This window comes from Podarcis vaucheri (assembly GCF_965113315.1).
Source record: "Podarcis vaucheri genome assembly, chromosome: 2".
Lineage (NCBI taxonomy): Eukaryota > Metazoa > Chordata > Lepidosauria > Squamata > Lacertidae > Podarcis > Podarcis vaucheri.
The window spans coordinates 134012282-134030390 of NC_138760.1; the positions used below are offsets into that span (position 1 = coordinate 134012282).

Consider the following 18109-nt stretch of genomic DNA (forward strand, 5'->3'; position numbering starts at 1 on the left):
AAAGGACAGCACCAACACTTTGAATTGTGCTCGGAAACGTACTGGGAGCCAATGCAGATCTCTCAGAACCGGTGTTATGTGGTCCCGGCGGCCGCTCCCAGTCACCAGTCTAGCTGCCGCATTCTGGATTAATTGTAGTGTCCGGGTCACCTTCAAAGGCAGCCCCACGTAGAGCGCGTTGCAGTAGTCCAAGCGGGAGATAACCAGAGCATGCACCACTCTGGCGAGACAGTTCGCGGGCAGGTAGGGTCTTAACCTGCGTACCAGGTGGAGCTGGTAGACAGCTGCCCTGGACACAGAGTTAACCTGCGCCTCCATGGACAGCTGTGAGTCCAGAATGACTCCCAGGCTGCGCACCTGGTCCTTCAGGGGCACAGTTACCCCATTCAGGACCAGGGAATCCCCCACACCCACACGCTCCCTGATCCCCAAAAACAGTACTTCTGTCTTGTCAGGATTCAACCTGAGGAACCTGAGTAGGGGAGACTGACTTGAGCAAAATCAGCATATCCCTCCCACCCCAAAATAAATAAATCAGAATGTGGGTCATTGGGTGTCCCTTTACCTCCCCCTCCGGGGCATTTGAAGTGGTACAGTCCAGAGCCAAGTTTATCCCCTCTAGAGACCTGGGTGCAAAAGGAGCCCGTTTCCCCACAACGTCCCTGCAGAGACGGCCAGGCAGAGCAGCTTTTGTTCCCCTCGGCCCTCTCTCTCGATACGAACAAGGGCGTCCGCGGTTTCTTTTCAAGAAAACCTCCTGCCGTGCTGGTTTAGCTCAGTGCGCGGGGACTGGCCAAGTGGGTGGCAGGATCCACGGGCCACATTTACAAGCCTGGTGGGCCAGATCCGGCCCGTGGACCATAGTTTGAAGATGCCTGGTCAAAAGCCTCCTCCATTTTTGGAGGGCCAGGAAGTGAGTGGCCCCTGCAGCTTCGCCTGCTGGAAAGGGGGCCACATGCCAGAGGGCAGCCTGGCAGGGCTGTTGTGGAAGGGGGAGCTCCTGGGAGGAAAGGAGGTGCCAGGGAAGTGCCATTCTGTCAGTAAAGCGCCTCCGCCCCTCACTCCTCCTCCAAAGGAGAACCAGGGGTGTGTGTGTGGCACACAACTGTATTTTTCCATGTATAAGATGAGCTTTTTTGACCCCAAAATGAGGTTCTAAATTTACACAGGTAGTAATGGGGCGGGGAGGGGAATGCCGAAAATCGCTCGCCCACCAGCAAGCAGGATCGGGATTGGCAGATATATGTAAATATACAGCCAGCAAAAGGGGATTCAGTGCAACAACGGAAACTATTAACCACGCAACCTACGATCTCGTATGAGGGAGACTCTGAGGAAAGGGGATTAAGATGCCTGCTTCCCCATCCCCAGTGGATTTAAATGTCCAAAGATTAGGAAAAGAAGAAAGAAGAGGAAGCAGGATTGGATGAGCATTATAAGAGACCGTAATTTTGGATTGTGACTCGGCTGAGATTTGTTGGAACAGTTTTAATAAGGCTTTACAGAAACTGGACCGAGAAACTGGAGAGATACCAATTTGGATTCTTAGACGATCATTGTAAGAGTCATATTGAACTGCCTGAGTGGATAAGATTTGAAGGCTGGGCTAGGGAGGGAGATGAAGGGAAAGTGTCATCTTGCTGAAGGGGAGGAGAAAGGCTGGATACTAAATGCAGCTGGGATTATTCTGGAGGGCATATTCTGAATAATTGTTCCTACAGATGATTTTCAGACGGATATGGGAGTTTCCTTTTCATCTCTTTTTGGATTTTTTATATTAAGATTCCTTTATTTTGAATTTAGGAGGACACACACAGGAAGAGGAGAGTTGGAGGTGGGAGGGACCTGCATGGAATGCAGGGAAGGAAGGATCTCTCAGGGTGGGAGACAGGGAGAAAAGGGGGTCACGCAGGGGAGAGGTGGGGGTGGCCTGTCCATGGGTTGATGAATGATATGATATATATGATACAAATGTGATAAAGGGTATTTTAGTTATTCTCCCCCCCTTTCTCTTTTCTATACAGTGGTGCCTCAAATAGAATCCGTTCCGCAAGTCTCTTCGTCTTGCGGTTTTTTCGTCTTGCGAAGCAAGCCCATTAGCGGCTTAGCGCTATTAGCGGCTTAGCGGATCAGCTGATAAGTGGCTTAGCGGATCAGCAGATAAGCGGCTTAGCGGATCAGCTGATAAGGAGCTTAGCAGCTTAGAAAAAGGGAGGGAGGGGGGGGGAACCCGCAGGAACTTGCAAGACATTTTCGTCTTGCGAAGCAAGCCCATAGGAAATTCGTTTTGCAAAGCACCTCCAAAATGGAAAACTCTTTCGTCTAGCGAGTTTTCTTTTTTATATATATAATTTTTTTATTGATTTTACAAAATTTTTAAAGAACAAAACAAACACTTAAAAAGACATACAAACACGTATAGTTTCATAACATATTTTCATACACCTCTTTTGTGGGACTCCCCCGTACCCCTCCCTTTCAGCATCCCAATGTCCATAATTTTTATAGCAACTCCCAATTATGGCTTTCCAACCTCTGGTCTAGCGAGTTTTCCGTCTTGCAAGGCATTCGTCTTGCGGGGCACCACTGTACAATTGTGTTTTGTTAGAGTTGTTAAATAATTTTCGCTTTATTATTTTTCTTTTCTTGTTTTCCCTCTGTATGAATTCTTTGATGGGAAATGAGACTTTCCTTCTGACTGAAGCTCTTTCCACATTCCAAGCACTGATATGGTTTCTCCCCTGAATGAATTCCTTGATGGGCTGTGAGATGGGTGCTTTTGTGGGATGTGAAACACAAGAGCAATCAAGTACAGTGGTACCTCAGGTTAAGAACTTAATTCGTTCTGGAGCTTCATTCTCCCCCCCCCAAAAAAAATATTCATTTTATAACACTAATAAACAACACAAACAGAAAAACAAACAATACAAATTATTGTATTGTCCTTATTTTTTCTAAACATTGTTAGGTGGGCTTCCCAAATCCCCCCTATCTGATTTTCATTTTACCTCATCTTTAGCAGTTACATATATCATAATTTCTAACCTTTTTTTAAAATCACGCTTACTTTAACCATAAAAATATTCATTTTATTACTTACAGATAATACTATTTTAAAATACACTATCTTCTACTTCTAACCCTACAGCCTTTCTTAATAAATGTGTTTTTCAACACTTTTTTCAGTTCATTATAAATCCTTTCCCAGAACTCTTTTACCTAGGGGCACGTCCACCACATGTGGTAAAAGGTTCCTTCTTTTTCCTTACATTTCCAGCATTTATTATCATGAGTATGATACATTTTTGCTAACTTCACTGGTGTTAAGTACCATCTACACATCATTTTCATCAAATTTTCTCTTAATATATTACATGCTGTGAATTTAATTCCTTTTTTCCACAATTTCTCCCAATCCACCATCATAATATTGCGTCCCACATCCCCGGCCCATTCAATCATTACAGATTTCACTTGTTCATCTTTCGTATGCCATTCCAGCAATCAATTATACATCTTAGATAGATTTTTTGTTTTTGCATCTAATAATTCCATTTCCAGTTTGGATTTCTCTGTTTGAAAACCAATTTTCTTATCCATTTTAAACACTTCATTTATCTGAATGTACTGGAACCAATAATCTAATTTATCTTTCAACTGATCATAATATTTTAATCTAAATTGGTCCCCTACTTCCATCAAAATATCATTATACTTCAACCACGTGGCGTTCATATTCAACCTTTTATGGGTCTTAGCTTCAATGGTGATATCCACCTGGGTGTTTTCCTTTCTAGCAAATTCTTATATCTTATCCAAACGTTGTACATAGATTTTCTAATTACATGATTTTTAAATCCTTTGTGAGCTTTTATCTCCCGACAGTAAGAGCTGTTCGACAGTGAAATTTGCTGCCAAGGAGTGTGGTGGAGTCTCCTACTTTGGAGGTCTTTAAGCAGAGGCTTGACAACCATATGCCAGGAGTGCTCTGATGGTGTTTCCTGCTTGGCAGGGGGTTGGACTCGATGGCCCTTGTGGTCTCTTCCAACTCTATGATTCTATTATCTTCTCATAGCACAAATATGTTAGGATATTTCCGTTCCACCTTAAAAGGGAGCAGGCTTTGTGAATCACAGAGTCTGCGTATTTCCTGTTCACAGGATGTTTGTGTTTTGATAGAGCTGTTCTCTCTCTCTGCGCCTGAACACGCAAGCAGGCGGTCATGTTTTTTCTTTGTCCTGACCGACGCTGAATAAACTTCTAAATAATACTCTCCTGAGTGCGTCTTTCGCTGTACGAACTCTGCGATAGAGCGTGCATGCGCTCTGGAATGTGGAAAGCTATTTTCTGGAGCTCGTGTCGCTAATTGCTGATACTGTATCTACGGGAGGTCGATGGACGTCCGGAGTCGACGTGGAGGCAGTGATGGCCTATGTTTCCCTGGCAGTATCCCAACAACAGGTTTCGGGCCCAGATTCACGGCACTTACAGGAGAGTAGGACTGCGACAGACTGCTGAGGTATGTGTGGGAAAAGCGAGAGCAAAGGCTTTTCTGTTTGCCGCGGCAAGAGACTCTGATGTCCGGCTGGCCTAATTGGCCTGGGAGCTGAGCCAAGCAGGCTTCGTGATTAATGGGAGCCAAGATAAGGAGTCTCTGAAGTGAAAAAGACTCACGGCTCAAGTAAAAAGCTGGAATGGAGTTTTTCCAAGCTTCTGAGGCTGCTGAATGCCCAAAATTAAATAGCCACAATTATGCGACCTGGGCTGTGTGGTGTGAAAGCTTACTATGACAGTTTGGAGTGTGGCATACTGTGTGTGAAGCCCCTCCAGTTCCTCTGACAGATAGATGGAAGGCCCAACATTCAAAAGCCATACACGTAATAGTCTTGTCCGTCTCTCTGGAGGAAATTGCTACGCTAGCTGGCAACACGACTGCACGTCAGATGTGGAATGCTTTGAAAGTAGCTCATCTGCCAGTCATCCCAGCCCAGAGTTTGACTGCATCGGAGGTCCTGGCTGTTTCCTAGAATGCGAGTGAATGCAGGGATGCTGAGGGCACCAGTTGCAAGCTGCAGGGGGAGCTGACTGTGGTTTCATCCCAGGCAGCATTCCAGCCTCCAGGGGGAGCCAAGGAGTCGGCAGCTCAGAGCTCTGTTTCTCATGGGAGCCAAGGTCACCCTCACAGATACCGGAAGGCCAGAGGTAAACAGAGACAGATGCCCGCAGATGGCCCAAAGCAGAAGGGGGGTGAAGAGCCCACGCCAGTGGAAAACAAGGCTTTGTTTGCTGGCACAGCTTCACCAAAGGCTAAAGGCAAGTTTGATGGCCAGGAGCAGCGGGGCAAGCAGCAAAAGCCCACGCCGGTGGAAAACAAGAGTTTGCTTGCCAGAAAAGCTGCTCCAAAGGCCAAGGCCAAATTTATCGTGGATTCTGGATGCACCCGCCATCTATCAAAAGACCGGCACCTGTTTATCTCCTTCACGCCTCAAGACGGAGAGATCCACCTGCTGATGGAAGGACGTTGCAAATTGCATGAAAAGGGACTGTGAAACTGGCAAGTCTGCACACTACCATCAGAGATGTACTTTATGTTCCAGGTGCTGCAGACAATTTGCTCAGTGTCCCACAGCTGATTGTGCGTGGCTTTGAGGTTTCCTTCAAGAGGAGCGTCTGTGTCATCAGGAAAGGCAAAGAGGACATTTTGCATGCAAAGTTTATAGATGGTTTATTCTGTATAACTTATGATGACATTGCTGTTGCTGTGTCTAATGTTGATTCTTGTTGTGTTGCACAGACTAACAAAGTACTTCATGCAGGATGTATTCATGAAACACATAGAAGATTTTGTCACATGTCTTGGCAGGCGCTGGCCAAGATGCCTGAGTTGGTTGAAGGTTTGAACATCAAACCCTATAAGTTTCACATGAAATGTGTATCTTGTGCAGAGAACAAGGTGAAGGTTGCTCCAAAAGGCAAGGAGTCTAGCAGACAGGCTTCCAAACCCTACCAGCTAGTCCACGCAGACCTGGTTGGTCCACTTGCGCCCTCTTTGGGAGGAGCAAGGTACTTCATGGTTCTAATTGATTCTTTTTCTAGGTACATTCATGTGTTTATGCTTGAGCAGAAATCACAAGCGTTTCCTAGGTTCAAGGCATTCTGTGCTTGGTTGGAGAATGTTCATGGTAAACGTATCGGCTGTTTGTCAGACACGAAGCCAGATTGGTTGCCAGAGGTTTTTCACAGGTACCAGGACAGGATTACCACGAGACCTACTCACCCACCGTCAAATATGAGAGCATTCGGCTGATGCTCAAAATCGCTGCAGAGAAACTGCATGTTTCCCATCACAACATTAATACAGCTTTTTTGTACGGGATTTTGGGGGAGGAGCTGTACATGCTTCCACCTGATGGAATGCAGATACAGAAGGGAATGGTCTGTAAATTGCGGAAATCCTTATATAGTCTCAAGCAGAGTGCCAGGTGTTGGAACACAAAACTCACTGAGACGTTGCTTTCTCTAGGTTTTCACCAGGGCAAAGCTGATCTGTGTGTGTTTGTCAAGGAGGAGGGGCAAAACAAACTATTGTTTATGTTTTGTTGATGATCTTCTGGTGTTTTGGAAGAATCAGGCTTTTTACCAAAGCACCCTAGCTCAGCTGAGGGAGCACTTTGACATGAAGGATCTTGGTGAGGTATCCAACTATCTTTCTCTGCAGGTGGAGAGGGACCAAGCAGGTAATTTTCTGGTACACCAAACACAGAAAATTGCTGATGTATTAACCAGGTTGAATTTGGTTGATACAAACCCAGCAGACACACAGATGGTGACAGGTTACCAGGTAGACAGTACTGCTGAAGCGTTTTCTGACACTACGCTGTACAGATGCATTCTAGGCAAGCTGAATTTCATTGCTAGATGCTCAAGACCTGACATAGCTGTAAGCACTAACCTGCTTAGCAGACATGCTAACAATCCTTCTGTTCAGGATTGGAAAGCTCTGAAGTGCATAGCCGGCTATTTGAAAGGGACTATGCACTACAGGCTGAGGTTCACCAGTCAGAAGACTGGAGGTCTTGAAATCTTTGCAGATGCTAGTTTTGGAAGTGACACCACAGATGGTACAAGCACTTCTGGAGTGTGCTACATGTACAACCACTGTCTGTTTGACTGGTTGTGCAGGAAGCAGACAGTGAGCCTAAGTTCCTGTGAAGCAGAGCTCAATGCTCTGTCATTTTCACTCATGGATTGTGAATGGTTGATGCAACTGTTTAAGGACATCAGAGTGTCTGTGAAATGTCCTATACAAGTGTATCAAGACAATAGATCCTGTTTGGCTTTGCTGAACTCAGAGAGTTGCAAGCAAAGAACCAAGTACTTGCAGATTAAACTACATCGTGCAAGAGAGTGTATTCAGAAAGGACTCATTCAGGTGTCCTACATGCCAGGAAATGAAATTCCTGCTGATCTGTTGTCTAAGGTTGTTAACAGAGAGCAACTTAAGGTTTATGTACAGAGGTTGCAATTGGGTTGAACCACAGGTACTACAGGTTACACGGAAAGGGGGAGGATGTTAGGATATTTCCGTTCCACCTTAAAAGGGAGCAGGCTTTGTGAATCACAGAGTCTGCGTATTTCCTGTTCACAGGATGTTTGTGTTTTGATAGAGCTGTTGTCTCTCTCTCTCTGAGCCTGAACACACAAGCAGGCAGTCAGTCATGTTTTTTCTTTGTCCTGACCAACGCTGAATAAACTTCTAAATAATACTCTCCTGAGTGCGTCTTTCGCTGTACGAACTCTGCGATAGAGCGTGCATGTGCTCTGGAATGTGGAAAGCTATTTTCTGGAGCTCGTGTCGCTAATTGCTGATACTGTATCTACAGGAGGTCAATGGACGTCCGGAGTCGATGTGGAGGCAGTGATGGCCTATGTCTCCCTGGCAGTATCCCAACAAAATATGCATGCCAACCAAATACTTTATCAAAACCTTCCAAATCTAAAACGTGTATCTTCCAACAAAAACCATTCTGGAATAATCTGCGGGCAAGGATGGGCACTGAGTTCTTGTCCTTGGCAACACAGCAGAGAAGTTGACATGGCCTTTCCCACCCACCGTAACCTCTAATAAAAACCATTCTTTCAACCAGCAAAAGGCTGCTGCTTCAAAAATAGCTCCTTAAATCTGACAGGAAGAAACCCCCTCTCTCTTTCACATCTGTTAATAATTTAAACTTAATTCTGGGGGTTTTCCCCCTGCCAGATAAATTTAGATAATACTTTTTGCCATTCCTTAAAACAATTCAACATGTCAATGATAGGGAGAACTTGAAACAAAAACAACTTAGGCAATACATTCATCTTTACCGCAGAAATTCGACCCAACAAAGATAGTTTCAACCTTGTCCAGATGTCCAAATCTCTTTTGATATCCTTCCATAACTTTTCATAGTTGTCTTTATACAAATTCAAATTTTTGCAGTCATATTTACACCCAGATATTTCACCTTTTTCACAAACTTCAGCCCTGTGGTTTCCTCTAAATTAGGTTTTTCATGTATCGTTAAATTTTTTTCTAAGACTTTGGTTTTATTCTTATTCAATTTAAAACCTGCAACCTGTCCAAACTCTTGAATTATCAATAGTGCTTTGATTGCACTGATCTCAGGGTCCTGTAAAGTCAATACCAAATCATCAGCAAAGGCTTTTAACTTACATTGCTTAGTTCCCACTACTATGCCTTTAACTTCCTCATCCTTCCTTATCCTATTCAGCAGCACCTCTAGGACAGAAATAGAAAGCGGGGGGGGGGGGAGTGGGCACCCTTGCCTGGTTCCCTTCTCAATCCTAATTTCTTCTGAGACCACATTGTTAATTATAATTTTTGCTTTCTGCTCAAAGTAAATTGTGTTAATACCATTTAGAAAGTTTTGACTGACCCCCATTTAACATAAGTTCTGTTTCATAAAACTCCAATAAACATTATCAAAGGCTTTCTCTGCATCAATAAACATTAACATTGCTTTAGTATTCTTTTTTACCTCTAATCTTTCCAGCACATCTGCTATGTTCCTAATACAGTCGTACCTCGGGTTAAGTAGTTAATTCATTCCAGAGGTCCGTTCTTAACCTGAAACTGTTCTTAACCTGAAGCACCACTTTAGCTAATGGGGCCTCCTGCTGCAGCCACGCGATTTCTGTTCTCATCCTGAAGCAAAGTTTTTAACCCGAGGTACTATTTCTGGGTTAGCAGAGTCTGTTACCTGAGGTACCACTGTATTATCTTTCTTTTCTTTTTTTAAGCAGTGCCCTGCAGCGTTGTGATTCTATTTTTTTTTCTATTTTTTTTCTTAGTTTCCAATACAAATATATAATAATTTCATATTCAAATTTTCACAAATTGTCTCTTTTTGGACTTCCTTCAGCTTCTCTGACAATCATCCATATATAAATTTAAGTTACACATTTCCCAAGTTTGTACTGTCATTAATAAACCCTCTCACTTCTATTCCCTTTTAACAATACTTCTCCAGTTTCACAGTGCTTCTTAAAACCCCACTAGCATTATCTGCTCATCACAAAAACTTTTCAGATAATCTGTAAATTTTCCCCAGTCCTCGATAAACTTTTGGTTTCGAAGATATCTAATCTTCCCAGTCAGTTTGTCCAATTCTGCATAGTCTAACAGCTTCCTTCTCCATTCTTCCATTGTCGGTATTTCCTCTTGTTTCCATTTCTGGGCCAGTAGAATTCTTGCTGCTGTAACTGCATATTGGAAGAGTTTGCAGTCCTTTCTTTTCATTTCATGTCCTGTAAACCCTAAAAGAAAAGCCTCTGGTTTCTTTATAAATGTATATTTTAACATCTTTTTCAATTCATTATATATCATCTCCCAGAAATTTTTCACTTTGTTACATTCCCACCACATGTGATAAAATGTTCCTTCTTTTTCTTTACATTTCCAACATTTATTACATATCTTAAACATTTTCGCTAACTTTACCGGTGTTATATACCATCTATATACCATTTTCATGACATTTTCTTTTAACGTCATACATGCTGTAAATTTTAAGTTTTCCTTCCATACTTTTTCCCAATCTTCAAATTGTATGTTATATCCAAAATCCCTGCCCCACTGTATCATTACCGATTTAACTTCTTCATCTTTCGTGTACCATTCCAATAACAACCTATACATTTTTGACAAAATTTTACAATCATTATTTATTATTTCTATTTGAAATGTTGAGTCTTTTTATTCATAACCACTTTCTTTAATATATTTTTTAAACATTTCATTTACCTGAAAGTAATGCAACCAATCATAAACACATTTGTCAGGGCTGCCTCAGGTCCCAGCTCACAAGAGACCAACGCCAAGTCCAGTTTATATACAAAGATGTTTATTGAAGTTCATTGTTCGCTCCACAGCCGAGGCGCGCAGCCCCACGTCTGTTACGCTTAGACCGCTGAAGTCCCCTCTGAGTCAGTCCCTCCCCTGCACCAGTTTAAGAGGCTTGTGCTGCTCCACCTCTTCCTTTCTTTCCTTTTCCGCAGGGTCTTCCTGCCCCCTGGGGTTTCGCCCCTCCTGGATTCCCCTGACGCGGAATCCCCAGACAGCTCTTCCCCCCTCCTGCGTGCTTTGGGACCTGGCTCCTCCTCCGGGCTCCCTGTTCTTCCACGCGCCTCCACATTTGAACTTGGCGCGCGTTCGCAACCTCTAACCTTCCTCTTGACAGTTACACTACTCCCTGCACTACTCCCCTCCCCTTCCGGGAGGATGTCTTGCTCCGATCTCCCCTCCCTCTCTGCTTTCGGACCTGCTTCTCCTGTCACACTGGAATCTCCACCCCCTTCACTGCGCTCTGGCGTAGAAGCCGGTCCCGACTCCCAGCTCCCACTTTGGGTTCCCCTGCTGGTCCCCTGCTCCTGACGGGTCCCCCCTGTGACTCCCCTTGGCCTGACCACAGGCGCCCCCTTCTGGGAATCCTCCGATTCACTTGAAAGACTCATGGAATCCCTTGAGTCATTGTCATCCTCTTCCTCGCTATCCTGGGATTCTTCCCCCTCACTCTCCGTCTCCTCCCTCCCCTGTGCCTCTGTCCCTGAACCCCTGACATCCATCCCCCCCTCGAAGCCCCCCCTTCCCCCCTCCCGCCGCTCGGGCGCAGGTTCTGGGAGCTCCGTCGTTGCGGGGGTAGATGCTGTACACAGGTCGTCGACGTCGATCTCCTCTGCTTCCAGTTCAGTGTATGTGTGCTCGAACTCGGGTTTGCCCCCCAACTTGTCCACGTCCTCCTCTCCCCGTTACTTCGGGCGGTGCTGTTTGCCAAGGCCCCCTCAGCCATCTCCTGCGCAGTCCTCTTCTGGTTGATCGTCCCACCAGTAAGAGGGGTCCGTGTCCACCCCCGAGCACGATCCCCTTGGAGGGCTCGATTCTGGCGTCGTCTCCTCTGCGGAGGAGAACCCCTGGAAAGTGCTGGCTGAAAGTGTGGGCGTAAAAAGCCAGTCGTCGAAATAATCGGCTGGCATGGGCCTGTGTGGGAAAAGGGCATGGAACTCGTCTTTGAGAAGAGGTTCCTCCAGAGCGTAGCCCGGCACCCAACTGTTGGCGCTGGCCGGGGTACCTTCTCTGGCGAGAAGATATTCTACTCCCTCTTCCCCCCATCTCGAGTCCAGAATTTCTGTGACCTCGTTGAGTGGCGTGGCCCTCGGTGACTTCCCCCCCCCTTGGTGACTCTCTGCGTGGGTCTGGTGCCGTCCCTGGCTCCTGAAATCTGTGTGGGGCCTTGTAGGGTGTGAGCACCGACCTATGAAAGACCGGGTGCATTCTGGAACCTTCTGGGAGGGTCAACCGAAAAGCTACGGGATTGATCCTGGCCTCAACTTGGTACGGCCCTAGCTGCCTGTGTCCTAGCTTCTTCTTAGCTAACGACTTGGCCGGCACCGCTTGGGCTGCTAACCATACCCAGTCCCCCACCTGGATGTCTTCTCCTGCCCTCCTGTGTTTGTCCGCCTGCACTTTATAGGCTTGTTTAGCTAGCTCCAAGTGCCGCCGGAGCTCCTCGTGGACCTCCTGCAGTTCTGCTGCTAAATGTTCAGTTCCCTGCGGCTCCCCCTCCCCCGTTGTCATCAACCCCGGGAAGGTTCTGGGATGTCGCCCATTGTTGGCGAAGAACGGTGTCACCCCCGTTGACGCGTGCTTCGTGTTGTTGTAGGCAAACTTGGCCATCGGCAAGTAGTCCACCCAAGCTGCAGGTCGTTGGTTGGCGTAACATCGCAGGTACTGCTGCATGATGGCGTTGACCCTTTCCGCTTGGCCGTTGGTCTGTGGATGTCTTGCCGACGCTAAGTTGATCTTGACGTTCAGGATACCTAGGAGCTTCTGCCAGAAACTGGAGAAGAATTGGCGACTCCGGTCGGACAGGATGGACCGTGGTAAGCCGTGCACCCTGAACACGTGGTCTATGAACAGCTTGGCGGTCTGTTCCGCTGTCGCCACCTTCGCGCAAGGAATGAAGTGCGCCATCTTGGTGAACAGGTCTACAACCACAAGTACCGCCGTCTTGCCTCGGGAGCTGGGCAGATCAGTAACAAAGTCCAGCGCCACCCGCTCCCACGGCTGTAGTGGCGTCTCCAGCGGTTCCAGTAGTCCCGCTGGCTTCTTGTGCACTGGCTTGGACCTCTGACAGGTGTCACACCTGGCGACGTAATCCGCGACTTCTCCTTGCATCTGGGGCCACCAAAAGTCCCTGGCTACCAAGTCCGCTGTCTTCTCCTTGCTGAAATGACCCGCGCTGGGTGCGTCGTGCAACTGCTGCAGAACCTTCACGCGGAGATCGTCCCCCGGCACGTAGAGGGCACCTTTGCGAGCTAGCAGACCGTCGCATATCTGGAACTCGTCGTCCCTCGCTGTACCTCTGCGCAGCTCTTCCATCTTGGATTGTGCGAACTGATCCGTTTGCAGCGCGCGACGCACCGCGTCCAGGTCCACGACGGCTGAAGCGCACGCCCACGCCTGCGGTGCGAAAATGTGCTTGGCTGCCACTGTTGCCGCTTCTTCGAGATATTGCGGTTTCCTGGAGAGCGCATCTGCTATGACATTGGTGTCTCCCGGGATGTACTCTATTCGGAAGTCGAAATCCGCAAAGAATTCCACCCAGCGTATGTGCCTCTGGCTCTGGAGCTTCGCCGTGCGCCAATACTCTAGGTTCTTGTGGTCCGTGCGGACCTGCACGGTGTGCTTGGCTCCTATGAGGAAGTGCCGCCACGCTCTAAAAGCCGCGTGAATGGCCAACAACTCCCTGTCCCAGATGGTGTACTTCTGTTCCGATTTGCTGAGCTTCCGGGAATAGAAAGCGCAGGGCCTCCAGTTCCCTTGCGGATCTTCCTGCAAGAGGACGGCCCCCACCGCTCTGTCGGATGCGTCAGTCTCGACCCTCATGGGCCTGCCGGGATTCACGTGTAGCAGCTGTTCCTCGGACGCGAAGAGGCTCTTAAGTTTCTGAAAGGACTGCTCCGCCTGGTCCGTCCCGGTGAACTTCTTCTTTTTGGAACTGAGAGTGTCTGTGATCGCTGCAGTCTCTTTCGCGAAACCCCTGATGAATTTGCGGTAAAAGTTGGCGAAACCGACGAACCTCTGGACTTCCTTCCGATTGCGCGGGCTGTTCCAGTCAACACCGCGCGGACCTTGGCGCTGTCCATGGCTAGTCCCTTGTCGGATAGCCTGTAGCCCAGGAAATCCACCTCCGTTACGTCGAACTGGCACTTCTCCAGTTTGGCATAGAGTCTGTGTTCCCGTAGCCTCTGCAGGACCTCCTTTACGTCCCTCTCGTGAGCTTCCTGCGATTCCGAGAAGATCAGGATGTTGTCGAGGAAGCATATGCACTTCTTGTAGAGGAGTCCCGCTAGCACGTGGTGCATAAATGCTTGGAAACAGTGGGAGACATTTTGGAGGCCAAACGGCATAACTCTGTATTCATAGGTGCCCAACGGCGTGAACATGGCCGTCTTCCACTCATCGCCCTCACGCATGCGTATGAGATTGTATGCTCCGCGCAGATCCAACTTGGTGAAGATCCTCCCCTTCCTCACCGTCGCTAGCAGGTCGTCAATCTTGGGCATGGGAAAAGCCTTGGGCTTTGTCATCGAGTTTATGGCCCGATAGTCCACAATGAGTCTCTTTTGGGGCGTGTCCTTCTTCTTCACAAAAAACACAGGACTGCCCCCCACTGCTTTGGATTCCCGGATGAATCCCCACTTCAAATTGTGCTCTATGAACTCCCTGAGTTCTTGCATCTCATCCTCAGACCTGGAATACAGCTTTGCAGTCGGCAGCGTCGCCCCTGGTAAAAGGTCAATCGCACAGTCGTAGGGCCGGTGGGGTGGCAACTGGTCAGCTTCCTTTTCGCAGAAGACCTCCAAAAACCCCTTGTACTTGTGGGGCACTGCCTGCACCATGCCGAGGTGTAACTGCCGCCCTTCCTCCTGGCCCTCCTCCTCCTGGCCTGTCTGGATGCAATATTGTGCGCAGTAAGATGAGCCAAAGGTGAGCTGCCGCTGGTACCACGCTAATGTTGGACTGTGTCTATCCAGGCAGCTCATGCCTAACACTATAGGCGTGTCGGACAGGCGGGTGACGTTGAAGCTAATGACCTCGCGATGATTCCCAATCTGCATCACCATGGGTGGCGTCTGTTGTACAACTTGCCCGCCCAGCAACTTCCTGCCATCGACCGTGACGACGTTCAGGGGCAGTGTGGCTGGTAGAAGCGCTATGCGATGCTGCTTGATGAACTGCACCCCCACGAAGTCCGCGTTGCTACCGGAGTCGATTGTAATGGGGACTTCCAGGGTGAGTCCATTAGGTAGCTGGAGCGTTGCAGTGAGCTGCACCACTGGCTTGGGTGGTAAGGGGTCTGTATGCTGCAAAATCGCTGGGGCTCCGGCCGCTGTTTGAGCCTTTGCACCACCAAGCTCCATCGGTTCCTCCCCCTGCCTCAGCAGAGGCGAGGGATGCGCACGGCCCAGATCCCTGGGAATAAAAGGAGGCGCTTTAGCTGGTGCGTGCACCTGGCAACCCTCCTCACTGTGCCAAGGACGTTCTTCGTGGCGCACTCCTATTGTGAGTGCCCTGTGCACGACGTCTACTAGGGTTTGAGGCCTGTCTCCCCTGGCCAAATCATCCTTTATGGAGCCATGGAGCCCCTCCCAGAACAAATCTCTCACTGCCAGGGAGTCTTTTTCCCAGCCCAGCACATTCAGCAATGCAAAAAAGCGAGAATGGTACTGACGCACTGTAGCCTTGCCCTGCCGCAATCCATGCATCTCCCGTCGCGCCACATCAACGTCCACGGTAGATTGGAAGCAAGCGTCCATAGCTTTGATAAATTCGTCAGAATCTCTGCGGGCAGGACCATCTTCGTGCCACAAATTGCGCAGCCAGGCTCTAGCTTCCCCATGCAAGTGGGGCACAATAAAACCCACTTTCTCCTCCTCATCTTTAAAGTCTTTCCGAAGCAAATGCAGCGCATATACGACGTCTGCTCTGAAACTGGGATAGTGCTTCAGGTTCCCATCGAAGTGGGCTACTAGACTGCCCCCCGCCTTCCGAGTCCGATTCCCTCTGATCTGGACCCCGGGAACCCCTCTTTGCACGCACGTTCCCACCTGGCTTGCAGATCGTGGCATCGCGCCTCTGCTTCGTCACTTTTCTTCTGGGAGACCACTACCGCAGTGGAAAGCTCGGCGACTGCGTTTCGCAGGGCTGCTAACTTTTCCTCCGCATTCATGTCTGCCAAACTTCGTGAGCTTTGCAAAAAAAAATTTGCGTTCTTTAGGAGAGGGGACTTACTGTCAGGGCTGCCTCAGGTCCCAGCTCACAAGAGACCAACGCCAAGTCCAGTTTATATACTAAGATGTTTATTGCAGTTCATTTTCCGCTCTACAGCCGAGGCGCGCAGCCCCACGTTGTTACCATAAAGCACCAATGCTGCAGCAAGCAAAGGCTCCAGCAGCTCAGTCAGCTGCTTGTGGCTGGAAAGCCAGACAGGATGTGAGTGACTGTTGCCATGGAAACAAAGGGGCAGTCCATTCTGTACTGAGCACCGGATGTTAGCTCAGTGTGTGTGTCATATGACCTGTACTGGAAGTACATGGGTGGAGTTTCTTCTTGCTGTTGTCGAGTGCAGACGTGTTTCTCTGTACTGATATGAGAGACAGAAATAAAAGATGTAAATAGTTTTCTGTCTGCTTCTTTCCCCTCCTTGGGGGACACCAAAGGGGAGAGACGAAGAACGGTGTGTTCCTCTCACACATCTGAGATGAATCGCCGGGACCTCGCCTGCTTATCAGCAGAGTGGAGACGCGGGGAGGTCGACAGGAATATCTGCCGGTGCCTACGCTGTGGCACATTCCTCTGACCCAGGCAGAATTCCAACACACGTCTGTTACGCTTAGACCGCTGAAGTCCCCTCTGAGTCAGTCCCTCCCCTGCACCAGTTTAAGAGGCTTGTGCTGCTCCACCTCTTCCTTTCTTTCCTTTTCCGCAGGGTCTTCCTGCCCCCTGGGGTTTCGCCCCTCCTGGATTCCCCTGACGCGGAATCCCCAGACAGCTCTTCCCCCCTCCTGCGTGCTTTGGGACCTGGCTCCTCCTCCAGGCTCCCTGTTCTTCCACGCGCCTCCACATTTGAACTTGGCGTGCGTTCGCAACCTCTAACCTTCCTCTTGACAGTTACACTACTCCCTGCACTACTCCCCTCCCCTTCCGGGAGGACGTCTTGCTCCGATCTTCCCCCCTTCTCTGCTGTCGGAGCTGCTTCCCCTGTCACACTGGAATCTCCACCCCCTTAATAATATAATAATAATAATTTATTATTTATACCCCGCCCATCTGGCTGGGTCTCCCCAGCCACTCTGGGCGGCTTCCACAGAAACCAAAAAACACTAAAATATCATACATTAAAAGCTTCCCTGAATAGGGCCGCCTTAAGATGTTTTCTGAATGTCAGGTAGTTTTCCATCACCTTGACATCCGATGGGAGGGCATTCCACAGGGCGGGCGCCACCACCGAAAAGGCCCTCTGCCTGGTTCCCTGTAGCTTCGCTTCTCGCAATGAGGGAACCGCCAGAAGGCCCTCGGCGCTGGACCTCAGTGTCCGGGCAGAACGATGGGGGTGGAGACGCTCCTTCAGGTATACTGGGCCGAAGCCGTTTAGGGCTTTAAAGGTCAACACCAACACTTTGAATTGTGCTCGGAAACGTACTGGGAGCCAATGTAGGTCTTTCAAGACCGGTGTTATGTGGTCTCGGCGGCCGCCCCCAGTCACCAGTCTAGCTGCCGCATTCTGGATTAGTTGTAGTTTCCGAGTCACCTTCAAAGGTAGCCCCACGTAGAGCGCATTGCAGTAGTCCAAGCGGGAGATAACTAGAGCATGCACCACTCTGGCCCTTCACTGTGCTCTGGCGGGGAAGCCGGTCCCGACTCCCAGCTCCCACTTTGGGATCCCCTGCTGGTCCCCTGCTCCTGACGAGTCCCCCCTGTGACTCCCCTTGGCCTGACCACAGGCGCCCCCTTCTGGGAATCCTCCGATTCACTTGAAAGACTCGTGGAATCCCTCGAGTCATTGTCATCCTCTTCCTCGCTGTCCTGGGATTCTTCCCCATCGCTCTCCGTCTCCTCCCTCCCCTGTGCCTCTGTCCCTGAACCCCTGACAACATTCTTTAACTTGTTCATATGGTTTCAATTTCCATTTTCCTCCTCCTTTGATTATCGCATCTCCATATGTAATCCATTTACCTCTCATGTTGATTTTCTTTACACTCATAACCTCTAATGGGGATAACCAGTGAGGAGTTCTTGGTTCTAATAGGTTTTTATACCTAACCCATACTTCAATTATTATTATTTTTTTATAAAATATTTATTAAGGTTTTACACAAAGAAAACAGATACATACAATAAAAAAAAGAAAAACAAACATAGCCGAAACAATACAAAAAAGTACAAAAAAGAAAAAATACATCAAAAAAGATAATAAAAAACATAAAATCCAATTTTTAGTTTTGTACTTATTTTACCCTCTTTCTTGACTTCCTCGCATCTCCCTTT

The 18109-nt window shown here is 48.3% G+C and overlaps 3 protein-coding genes across 10 annotated transcripts in view; 1 reads left to right on the forward strand and 2 right to left on the reverse strand.

Moving 5' to 3' along the window:
- LOC309525800 (uncharacterized protein) overlaps positions 1-18109 on the reverse strand; it is a 77812-nt gene that overhangs the window by 49037 nt on the left and 10666 nt on the right. The gene's annotated exons all lie outside the window — the stretch shown is intronic.
- LOC309525751 (uncharacterized protein) overlaps positions 1-18109 on the reverse strand; it is a 375811-nt gene that overhangs the window by 44642 nt on the left and 313060 nt on the right. The gene's annotated exons all lie outside the window — the stretch shown is intronic.
- Positions 1-18109, forward strand: part of LOC309525793 (uncharacterized protein) — a 243835-nt gene that overhangs the window by 37410 nt on the left and 188316 nt on the right. Inside the window, exon 1 of one of the 2 annotated variants that reach the window (XM_082211365.1) lies at positions 4469-4519. The exons of the other annotated variant lie outside the window; for it this stretch is intronic. The gene's annotated coding sequence lies outside the window, so the exon portion shown is untranslated. Of the gene's footprint in view, positions 1-4468; positions 4520-18109 lie in introns of those variants that run through there. 2 annotated transcript variants of the gene reach the window in all.